This window comes from Kogia breviceps, chromosome 9 (assembly GCF_026419965.1).
Source record: "Kogia breviceps isolate mKogBre1 chromosome 9, mKogBre1 haplotype 1, whole genome shotgun sequence".
Taxonomy (NCBI): Eukaryota; Metazoa; Chordata; class Mammalia; order Artiodactyla; family Physeteridae; genus Kogia; species Kogia breviceps.
In genome coordinates, this window is record NC_081318.1 from 6,729,284 (window position 1) to 6,741,154 (window position 11,871).

Below are 11,871 nucleotides of genomic sequence, written 5' to 3' on the forward strand. Positions count from 1 at the left end.
GCCCGCGCACCGCGATGAAGAGTGGCCCCTGCTCTCTGCAACGAGAGAAAGCCCTCGCCCAGAAACGAAGACCCGACACAGCCAAAAGTAAATAAATAATTAATTTTTTTTAAAAAAACGATCAGACAGAAGCCCGCCACATGGCCAGTCAATCATACCGGCCGTGTCACAACTCCCAGAAGTGGAGGTCGGGTCAAGGCAGGGTCACAGGCCTGGTGGGATACCATTTCCCCAAAACAGAGAACACAGTAAACTGAGATCAAGAAAAGCTCCCTCCTTCTTAGATGAAATATAAAGCTTTGGGGAGCACTCTGTATAAAACCAAAGCCTCAAATAACTCCTCGATGAATTAGAGCCCTTGATTATTCGCTGAGTCAACGATTTTGCAAAATGATCCTTAACACATCAGCTTTTGGAGAATGGACTTCTGTGGTGAAGGAGGCTGATTCTGGTTGGGCCTGGATCTAGGGAAGGATGGGGGTTTCCTGCCCCCTAGTGGCTGTGTGGGTAATGACAAGGGCAGCAAAAGCACTCCGCAGGTGGCTCTTGCAAGGACTCTGCAGGTAAGACACCCCTCTTTCCCCTCCCCCTCCCAGACTCTCAAAGGGGGTGGGAGGGAGAGGGACTGGACTTCCAGAAAGTACACATGTAACACGTGTACTTCCTCCTGGAAGGCACAAGTGATGCGAACAAGGAGGAAGCTACCAGGACCCAGCACTGTATCAGGCACAGAGGTTCAAAGACTCTCCGGACACAACCCTGGCTCAAGGAGCTCAATCAAATGATGGCAAAAGAGACTACATCTATGGATATGAAACGTGTACGTGCTCTGCCATAGAAGCGTGTTCAGGAGGCCATGGGAGCAAAGAGGAAGCCCGTCAACTCCGCAAGATGGAGAAACAACCAAGTGGGAAGCAAACTTATCAACCAACCCATAAACCAGCCCTTTACTGTGCCAGGGACTTTAATGGAGGAGATTAGCAGGCACAATAGAGGCAGAAGCTACACGGGAGAGCTTAAGCTTACCTGCAGTCTTGAAGGGCAGGTAGAAATTTCCCTGGGAAGGACACTCAGGCAGAGGGAGAGTGGCAAATGCCACTGGCAGTCAGAGTGATGAGAGCAGCTTGGGCGTGTGGAGGAAATGGGGTCAGGCTTCAGGACCACTGAGAGGCTACTGCAATAGTCCAAGCTAGAAACAAGGACATGAACGAAAATAGTGACAGTGAAAATGGACGTGGAAAAAGGAACGGATTTATGATAGACTTGGGAGCTAGAAACAGCACAAGAATAAAAAAGACTCATTCAGGGTTGCTCTTACAAGTGTACCAAGTTGTCACATCAAAGGGAGTGCTACTCACAGCATAGACATTTCTTATTTTGAAAAAAAAAAATTTATAGGCTGTTTTATTTCCAAGATAGGACATGTGTGCTTACTACAATTTTGGCAGATGGCAGTAAAAGTGTCTTGTAACTAAATTTGTATATTTTGAAAGTTTTCAGATGTAATTAAAATGTCTTATTCAAACAGACTCCTTGTTTATTACAATATTTATTATTAAGAAATAATATGCAGCCCTGAACCAAGATGGTGAAGTAGAAGGACGTGCTCTCACTCCCTCTTGCGAGAACACCAGAATCACAACTAACTGCTGGACAGTCATCGACAGGAAGACAATGGAACTCACCAAAAAAGATACCCCACATCCAAAGACAAAGGAGAAGCCACAATGAGACGGGAGGAGGGGCGCAATCACAGTAAAATCAAATCCCATAACTGCTGGGTGGGTGACTCACAGACTGGAGAGCACTTATACCACAGAAGTCCACCCACTGGAGTGAAGGTTCTGAGCCCCACGTCAGGCTTCCGAACCCGGGGGTCCGGCAACGGGAGGAGGAATTCCTAGAGAATCAGACTTTGAAGGCTAGCCGGATTTGATTGCAGGACTTCAACAGGACTGGAGGTAACAGAGACTCCACTCTTGGAGGGCACACACAAAGTAGTGTGCACATTAGGACCCAGGGGAAGGAGCAGTGACAGCATAGAGACTGAACCAGACCTACCTGATAGTGTTGGAGGGTCTCCTGCAGAGGTGGGGGGTGGCTGTGGCTCACCGTGGGGTCAAGGACACTGGCAGCAGAAGTTCTGGGAAGTACTCCTTGGCATGAGCCCTCCTGGAGCCCACCATTAGCCCCAACAAAGAGCCCAGGTAGGCTCCAGTGTTGGGTGGCCTCAGGCCAAGCAACCAACAGGGAGGGAACCCAGCCTCACTCATCAGCAGTCAAGCAGATTAAAGTTTTACTGAGCTCTGCCCACCAGAGCAACAGTCAGCTCTACCCACCACCTTTCCCTCCTATCAGGAAACTTGCGCAAGCCTCTTAGAAAGCCTTATCCACCAGAGGGCAGACGGCAGAAGCAAGAAGAACTACAATCCTGCAGCCTGTGGAACAAAAACCATATTCACAGAAAGATAGACAAGATGAAAAGGCAGAGGGCTACGTATCAGATGAAGGAACAAGATAAAACCCCAGAAAAACAACTAAATGAAGTGGAGATAGGCAACCTTCCAGAAAAAAATCTCAGAATTATGATAGTGAAGATGATCCAGGACCTCAGAAAAAAGAATGGAGGCAAAGATCAAGAAGATGCAAGGAATGTTTAACAAAGACCTAGAAGAATTAAAGAACAAACAAACAGGGATGAACAATACAATTAACTGAAATGAAAACTACACTAGAAGGAATCAATAGCAGAATAACTGAGGCAGAAGAACAGATAAGTGACCTGGAAGACAGAATGGTGGAATTCACTGACATGGAACAGAATAAAGAAAAAAGAATGAAAAGAAATGAAGACAGCCTAAGAGACCTCTGGGACAACATTAAATGCAACAACATTCACATAATAGGGGTCCCAGAAGGAGAAAAGAGAGAGAAAGGACCCAAGAAAATATCTGAAGAGATTATAGTTGAAAACTTCCCTAACACGGGAAAGGAAGTAGCTACCCAAGTCCAGGAAGCACAGAGAGTCCCATACAGGATAAACCCAAGGAGAAACACGCCGAGACACATAGCAATCAAATTGGCAAAAACTAAAGACAAAGGAAAATTATTGAAAACCCCAAGGGAAAAGTGACAAACAACATACAAGGGAACTCCCATAAGGTTAACAGCTGATTTCTCAGCAGAAACTCTACAAGCCAGAAGGGAGTAGCATGATATACTTAAAGCGATGAAAGGGAAGAACCTACAAGCAAGATTACTCTACCCGGCAAGGATCGCATTCAGATTCGATGGAGAAATCAAAAGTTTTACAGACAAGCAAAAAAAAAAAGCTAAGAGAATTCAGCACCACAAAACCAGCTCTACAACAAATGCTAAAGGAACTTCTCTAAGTGGGAAACACAAGAGAAGAAAAAGATCTACAAAAACAGACCCAAAACAATTAAGAAAATGGTCATAGGAACATATATATCGATAATTACCTTAAACGTGAATGGATTAAATGCTCCAACCAAAAGACACAGGCTTGCTAAACGAATACAAAAACAATACCCATATATATGCTGTCTACAAGAGACCCACTTCAGACCTAGGGACACATACAGGCTGAAAGTGACGGGATGGAAAAAGATATTCCATGCAAATGGGAATCAAAAGAAAGCTGGAGTAGCAATACTCATATCAGATAAAATAGACTTTAAAATAAAGAATGTTACAAGAGACAAGGAAGGACACTACATAATGATCAAGGGATCAATCCAAGAAGAAGATATAACAATTATAAACATTTATGCACCCAGCATAGGAGCACCTCAATACATAAGACAAATGCATTTGCATTTCTCTAATAATGAGGTATCACCTCACACCAGTTAGAATGGGCATCATCAGAAAATCTAAAAACAACAAATGCTGGAGAGGGTGTGGAGAAAAGGGAACCCTCTTGCACTGTTGGTGGGAATGTAAATTGATACAGCCACTAGGGAGAACAGTATGGAGGTTCCTTAAAAAACTAAAAATAGAATTACCATATGACCCAGAAATCCCACTACTGGGCATATACCCTGAGAAAACCATAATTCAAAAAGAGTCATGTACCACAATGTTCACTGCAGGACTATTTACAATAGCCAGGTCATGGAAGCAACCTAAGTGTCCATCGACGGATGAATGGATAAAGAAGATGTGGCACATGTATACAATGGAATATTAGTCAGCCATTAAAAGGAACGAAATTGGGTCATTTGTAGAGACGTGGATGGATCTAGAGACTGTCATACAGAGTGAAGTAAGTCAGAAAGAGAAAAAGAAATATCGTATATTAATGCATACATGCAGAACCTAGAAAAATGGTACAGATGAACCAGTTTGCAGAGCAGAAATTGAGACACAGGTGTAGAGAACAAACGTATGGACACCAAGGGGGGAAAGCAGCAGGGGACAGGGGTGGGGGTGGGATGAATTGGACGATTGGGATGGACATGTATACACTGATGTGTATAAAATGGATGACTAATAAGAACCTGCTGTATAAAAAAGAAATAAAGAAATAAAAAAAATAATATGCCTATTTATACATGTATTTATTTATTTATTTTTGGCCGCCTTGGGGCTTCATTTCTGCTCGCTGGCTTTCTCTAGTTGCAGAGAGCAGGGGCTACTGTTCATTGTGGTGTGCGGGCTTGTTGCAGAGCATGGCCTCTTGGCGGGCAGGCTTCAGCAGTTGCGGCTCGTGGGCTCTAGAGCGCAGGCTCAGTAGTTGTGGCGCACGGGCTTAGTTGCTCCGTGGCATGTGGGATCTCCCCGGACCAGGGCTTAGCTGTGGGATGTCAGGGGTCACAGCACTTTCTAGTGACCTTTGTGCAGCTGGGGCTGTGAGAGACTGGGGTTTTCTGGGAAGACAAGTGCCTCAGTTTGGGGGACACTGAGTCTGAGGCACTAGAGGCAGGGCAGGCAGAGAAAGCCAAAAGGTCATGACTGATTCCTGTTCCCACCGAAAATAACTAAAACAAAACAGGATAAAGATGAGTGTGCGTGTATAACTCAATCACTTTGCTCTGCAGCAGAAATTAACACAACATTGTAATTCAACTCTACCTGAATAAACTAAACTAAAGCAACAACAATAGCAACAGCTGCAGCAGACAAAGGCAACCAGGCCAGGAAGACTGTTCAAGGCTCTGATAACAGGGGAGAGAGGCCAGAACTAAGACTGAAGCCACCGCTGAAACACCAGGAAGGATGTTCAGGGCTGGGGTGAGCTGCTGGAAAAGTACTGGAGGACGTCAGAGGAGCTGTCAGTGTAACTAGGCCACGTGTGCTCACTGGAGCCCATCAAAGTCAGGCTTGACCCTCCCGGGGAGAAGGGAGATGGAGCGTTATCTCCCTTGGTGGTTACATTTCAAAGGGATGGACGCTCCCACGTCCTTGAGAAAGATAGATCTGGGTTGTAAAACTGACAGAAGGCTTTTTAAAAGAGTTACATCTCAAAGCGGCAGAGAAAGAGTTTGCAATTACAAGTTTTCTAAAGTAAATACTTCAAGGAAAGGAAGGTCAAGAGTCAAGAAGAGGGCAGTCTGAGGCTGTCAGGCAGAGGAGAACATGCACCTGCTGCGTGAAACGTGGCGCCGATTCATCAACACCATGCCTGCGCCCGCACCGCCGAGGGCGCCGAGGGGAGACACACAAACCTACCGGCAGAAGTGACTTTACACTAGAATCACCGTCCTCAACGGGCTCTAACGGGGCACCATCCCTCGGTGTTGTAGTCCGTTCACCTCCCCCGCCCCCCAGCCCCAAAACTCTCCTACCTTCTCCTCTCCCATCTTTAAAAAAGAATATTCTCTCACCCCGCTTCGCCCTCCAGCTGCCATCTAATTTCTCTCCCCTTTCCGGCACATGATGCCGACGTAGGTGTCTAGACTCAGCATTGCCTTGGGAAGAGGCGTCTCTCGGGGCTGTAGTCCCTTCGCTGGGAGGGAGAGCGGATGGTGAAAGCCAAGGGCTGCTGCTCCATCCGCAGGTGCTATCATCACATCCGGCAGGACTTTCCTACCACCTTGGTATTATCAGAAGGACATCTGTCCCTGCCATCCGGGCTGCTGGCTGGTGGGGAGGCAAGAGCAGGATTTTTAACGAGCAGAGGAAGGCGACATGGGCACACCAGGAACAAGTGGGGCCGAAACACAAGTGAGAAGCCAGGGACTTCCCTGGTGGCGCAGTGGTTAAGAATCCGCCTGCCCATTCAGGGGACACGGGTTCGAGCCCTGGTCCGGGAAGATCCCACATGCCGCGGAGCAACTGAGCCCGTGCGCCACAACTACTGAGCCTGCGCTCTAGAGCCCGCGAGCCGCAACTACTGAAGCCCGTACACCGCAATGACTGCTCACCACCCGTGTGCAGCAACAAAGACCCAACACAGCCAAAAATAAATAAATAAATTAAAAAAAAAAAAAAAAAAGAAAAAAGAAACAGGTAAACAGCCAGGAGTCAGAAGGGACCTCAGAAGCCGATTGCTTCTTGCATCTTAAACCCAGGTGCTCCTGCTTCATTGGCTGAGGGCCAGTGCCCAGGCTCAGACAGACCACAGCCCAGCCATGGCCCACCCTCCAGAGCATTTTATTTATTTTTTTAATATTTATTTATTTGGCTGGGTCGGGTCTTAGTTGTGGCATGCGGGATCTTCTTTGTGGCACGTGGGATCTTTCATTGCAGCACACGGGCTTCTCTCTAGTTGCAGCGTGCAGGCTGGAGAGCGAGTGGGGCTCAGTAGTTGCAGCACACGGGATCTTCTTTGTGCCACACAGTATCTTTCATTGCAACACATGGTCTTCTCTCTAGTTGCGGCATGCAGGCTCTAGAGCATGTGCAGTCAATAGTTGCGGAGGGCGGGCTCTGTAGTTGTGGCACACGGGCTCTAGAGCACGCAGGCTTACTTGCTCCGTGGCATGTGGGATCTTAGTTCCCTGAACAGAGATCAAACCCGCGTCCCCTGCATTAGAAGGTGGATTCTTAACAACTGGACTGCCAGGGAAGACCTCCAGAGCATTTTAGACACGTATGGATAGATAATGAAGAACAATTCAACACTCCTAAGAACTTTTTTAAAAATTAATTTATTTTATTTATTTATTTTCAGCTGCATTGGGTCTTCATTGTTGCGAGCGGGCTTTCTCTAGTTGTGGAGATCGGGGGTAACTCTTCCTTGGGGTGTCCGGGCTTCTCATTGCAGTGGCTTGTCCTATTGCGGAGCACAGGCTGTAGGCGCGCGGGCTGCGGTAGTTGCGGCGCACGGGCTTAGTGGCTCCACGGCATGTGGGATCTTCCCGGACCAGGGCTCAAACCCATGTCCCCTGCATTGGCAGACAGATTCTTAACCACTGCACCACCAGGGAAGCCCTCCTAAGAACGTTTGAGATAAACAAAAACATCCCCAAAAGCCTAGCTTGCAGCCGGTGGCCTTGGGGTCCCCACGAGCCTCTCTCTTTGGTGCCCAGGACTGAGTCAGCACCTTCTGAGAAGCAGAGAATGAGGTGAACCGCATTCTATACTTGAGAGTCGTTAAGAGATTAGATCATAAATGTTATCACTACACACACAAAAAGGTGAGGGGCAGAGGTGTTAACTAACCTCATTGTAGTAAACATTTTGCAATACATACGGTTATGAAATCATCTCATCATACACCTTAAACTTACATATATAATATGTCAAGACTATCTCAGTAAAGCTAGAAAAAAATAAAAATTAAAAAGTCACCCTTCTATTTAAAAAAAAAATAAAATTCACCACAAAGGTGTGACACCCAGGTCCCCTGACTTCTGGCCACAATGTTTTCTGTCTTTCATTACATGCGTTCCAGAAGCCTCAGGAATTATAAGAGAAGCCAGGCCTCAAGCATCCAACCTTCCTGCAGCTTCTCCAGGGCCCCACAGAGCACCTGGAATTAGTTGTTCATCAGAAGATGTTGGCGACTCTCCTAAAAATAACCCACCAAGTCATCACAATCTGCGTCAGTGAAAACAGGAAGCAGGTTTTATTATCTTGCTTTTAGAAAGGGGAAGCTTGCCTGGGGAGGTACAGAAACACCTGCGGGGTCCCAGCTGGCAACAGTGGAGCAGGTGTCTGGCCACTTCCTGCAGCTCTGGGCTTTCTCCAGAAGTGACCCCTTGGTCGCCAACTGAGGGCATCACCCTCCTTGCAGTTGGAGGACCTGTGGATCCAGAGCACTCCTCGGGCTCAGCGCCGCCCTGCCGCCTCCCACCAAGGGGATCCCGGCTTTGGGCCCTAGCATCTTCCCCACAACCTCCGATCCCACCCTGCCTGGAGCAGCCTTCCAGGCACAGGTGGTCTGACTTTGCCCTTCTCTCCTCCAACTGCCCAGGGCCCAGAAACCCACTGAGCTGGGCCTGTTGCAAGAGTCTAGCTTGGGTGGACCCTCCTTTGGATTGGTTCAGGCGTTTCCCCAGGGAGCCCAGCACTAGGCTCTCTCCACACCCGCCTCCAGCCTCCTCTCTCCGTCTCCACACCCCCCTCCAGCCTCCTCTCTCCATCCCCACACCCCCCTCCAGCCTCCTCTCTCCATCCCCACACCCCCCTCCAGCCTCCTCTCTCCATCCCCACACCCCCCTCCAGCCTCCTCTCTCCATCCCCACACCCCCCTCCAGCCTCCTCTCTCCATCCCCACACCCCCCTCCAGCCTCCTCTCTCCATCTCCACACTCGCATCCAGCCTCCTCTCTCCATCCCCACACCCCCCTCCAGCCTCCTCTCTCCATCCCCACACCCCCCTCCAGCCTCCTCTCTCCATCTCCACACCCGCCTCCAGCCTCCTCTCTCCATCCCCACACCCCCCTCCAGCCTCCTCTCTCCATCCCCACACCCCCCTCCAGCCTCCTCTCTCCATCCCCACACCCCACTCCAGCCTCCTCTCTCCATCCCCACACCCACCTCCAGCCTCCTCTCTCCATCCCCACACCCCCCTCCAGCCTCCTCTCTCCATCCCCACACCCCCCTCCAGCCTCCTCTCTCCATCCCCACACCCCCCTCCTGCCTCCTCTCTCCATCCCCACACCCCCCTCCAGCCTCCTCTCTCCATCTCCACACCCGCCTCCAGCCTCCTCTCTCCATCTCCACACCCGCCTCCTACCTCCTCTCTCCATCTCCAGGCCTACATTCTTTGTATCCTCTCTCGGTCTCCTCCACACCAGCCCTATACGTGGTTTTACTTTTGTGCAATGAACTTACAGTACTTCCCTCAAACATCTTGTACATTGCCTTCAACCAAGATATACCTGTTACAGGTGAGGCCTGAGACCCAAGCAGACTGGGGTCTTTCCAGCCCAAGTGCACCTCCTCCTCCGCTCCCCTGTTTCTGGATGGCACAGTGCCCACCACAGCTCACGGGCTTCCTCGCATCCCATCTGGCCCCGGGACGATTCCAGCCAGAAAGGAGGGATCCGGGCCTCACCGGGTGGCACTGCAGTATCTGGAAGGGGAAGATGAGGTGCGGGGGCATTTCAGACTCAGCACCCCACCCAATGGGGGGAACTAACAGCTGGAAGGTGGCACCAGTACAAGGGTTTCAGGCACTAAGTCCAACCCAAGGAAAATTTGCCTCCGTTCTATTCGCTGTGGAAGTGACGAAACGTCTGGAGCCCCAACTTCCATTTCTGAAACCCCGCAAATGAGAGAAACGGAAATTGCTCATTTTATTCTTCCAGCCTCGAGTGAAAGTTCTGGAGGGTTTACTGGGGCCCTTTTAGAAGTCCTGGAAATCTCTACCCACTGACCATTCCATTTCCATACCCCAGGTTCAGAGCCCTGGGGCCAGCCGTGCCCCTCCGGGCCCGAGGGTCCCCCTGCCTTTCCCCATCACGCACCTCCTCCACCTGCCGAGTGGGAAGCAGGTGGCCAGGAGGGGGTGCCTGTGCTCAGGTGGGACAAGGATTGAGGGGTGCATCCTGGAAACGGACATCGAAGGAAGTGCCTTGGAAAGAGGGGGACACATCATACTGAGTGAACTGAGCCGGACAGAGAAAGACAAGTATCGTATGATAGCACTCACATGTGGAACCTACAAGGATGCAAATGAACTTATTTACAAAATAGAAATAGACCCACAGGCATAGTAAACCAACTTAGGGTTACCAAAGGGGAAGGGGGAAGGGATATTTTAGGAGGATGGGATTAACATATACACACTACTATATATAAAATAGATAACCAACAAGGATCTACTGTATAGCACAGGGGACTCTACTTAATATTTTGTAATAACCTATAAGGGAAAAGAATCTGAAAAAGAATAGATATATGTGTGTGTGTGTGTATATATATATATATATATGTGAATCACTGAGCTGTACACCTGAAACTAACATGGCATTGTAAATCAACTGTATTTCAATTTTTTTTAAGTTAGCAATTTAAAAAAAAAAGAAAGAAAGAGGGGGATGTTCCCCAGCAGGCACTCGTGCCTTACTTCGGGCAACCTTTGGGGTGCAGAGAACCAGACGCTTCCTGTTAGGAGCCGGTTTCCCCAAGATCACAGCTACAGGTGACAGAGCTGGGATTCTCACCCAGTTTAACACCAAGACCCACGCTCTTCCTACCACAGCCATTTCTGTCTAGTGGCCTCTGAAAAGTCAGCGGAAGCCTCTTCGATCCAAATACCTGCTCCTCCCAGTCCCGTGGCATCAGCCGCCGCCCCACCTTGTCCAGAAAGAAGACCCGGAGCGTGGCGCCCAGAACCTGTCTCTACTGGAAGTTGACATTAACGCTGCATTTCTTGACGTGATCCCTAGTCATTTCTAGTGTTCCTCAGAATTTTTCTAAATTAGGGCAAATACGGAAATTACTTCCCCAAATTCGCTCACAGTGTTCTGTTACAGCTGGGCATCAACCCCTGAAGTACCGGCAGGGGGTTCAGTGTCCCCCACCTGCCCTCTTAGTATTGCGGAGGCACCGCGCTGCCCTCCCCCCGCGGGATCAGAGGACGGTCATGGTCACTCTAAAGAGCTGGGATTCTCCCAGAAGTTATCTATGTCATTTTTCCTTTTAAAAACATTTAGTTCGAAAACAACAACAGAGACCCTCAAAGCATCCCAACGTAGAATTGCCATTCTAGAGGTCAAAAGTCGGTTCATACTCAACTATCTGATGGACAGCAAGAGGTCTCTGAGAAAAAAAATGAACAATTCTGTATTATCGAGTATCCAGTAAGTGTTCAAATTTCCTCAATAACATCTACATTTTATCAATATTTTTAATTGAAGTATAGTTGATTTACAATGTGTTCATGTCTACTGTTCAGCAACATGATTTGGTTATACATATACACAGTCTTTTTTTATATACTCTTTTCCATTATGATTTATCACAGGATATTAAATGTAGTTCCCTGTGCTCTACAGTAGGACCTTGTTGTTTATCCATTCTATATATAAAAGCCTACATCTGTTAACCCCGACCTCCCACTCCATCCCTCCCCCAAGCCCCTGCCCCTTGGCAGCCACCAGTCTGTCCTCTATGTCTGTGATTCTGTTTCTGTTTCATAGATAGGTTCATTTGTATCATATTTTAGATTCTGCATGTAAGTGTAACATCTACATTTTAAAGATTTGCTTACAGATGAAAACAGCCCACCTTTTCAGCTAGTGGTTGTTTTTCCTGCTCTTGTTACGTGCTTCCTTTTCTCACATCCTGTGGTCGACTCAGCCAGACGATGGACCTGGCGTATCAACCCCTTTGGGGCCTACTCCCTTTTTAAAAGTCCCTCTAATACTTTCATGAGCAAACGTTCATTTTTTGGCTCATTCTGTTTGGAAAATTACTCTGTGTTTTCTTCTTCTCCCTTCTGGAAACTCAGAAA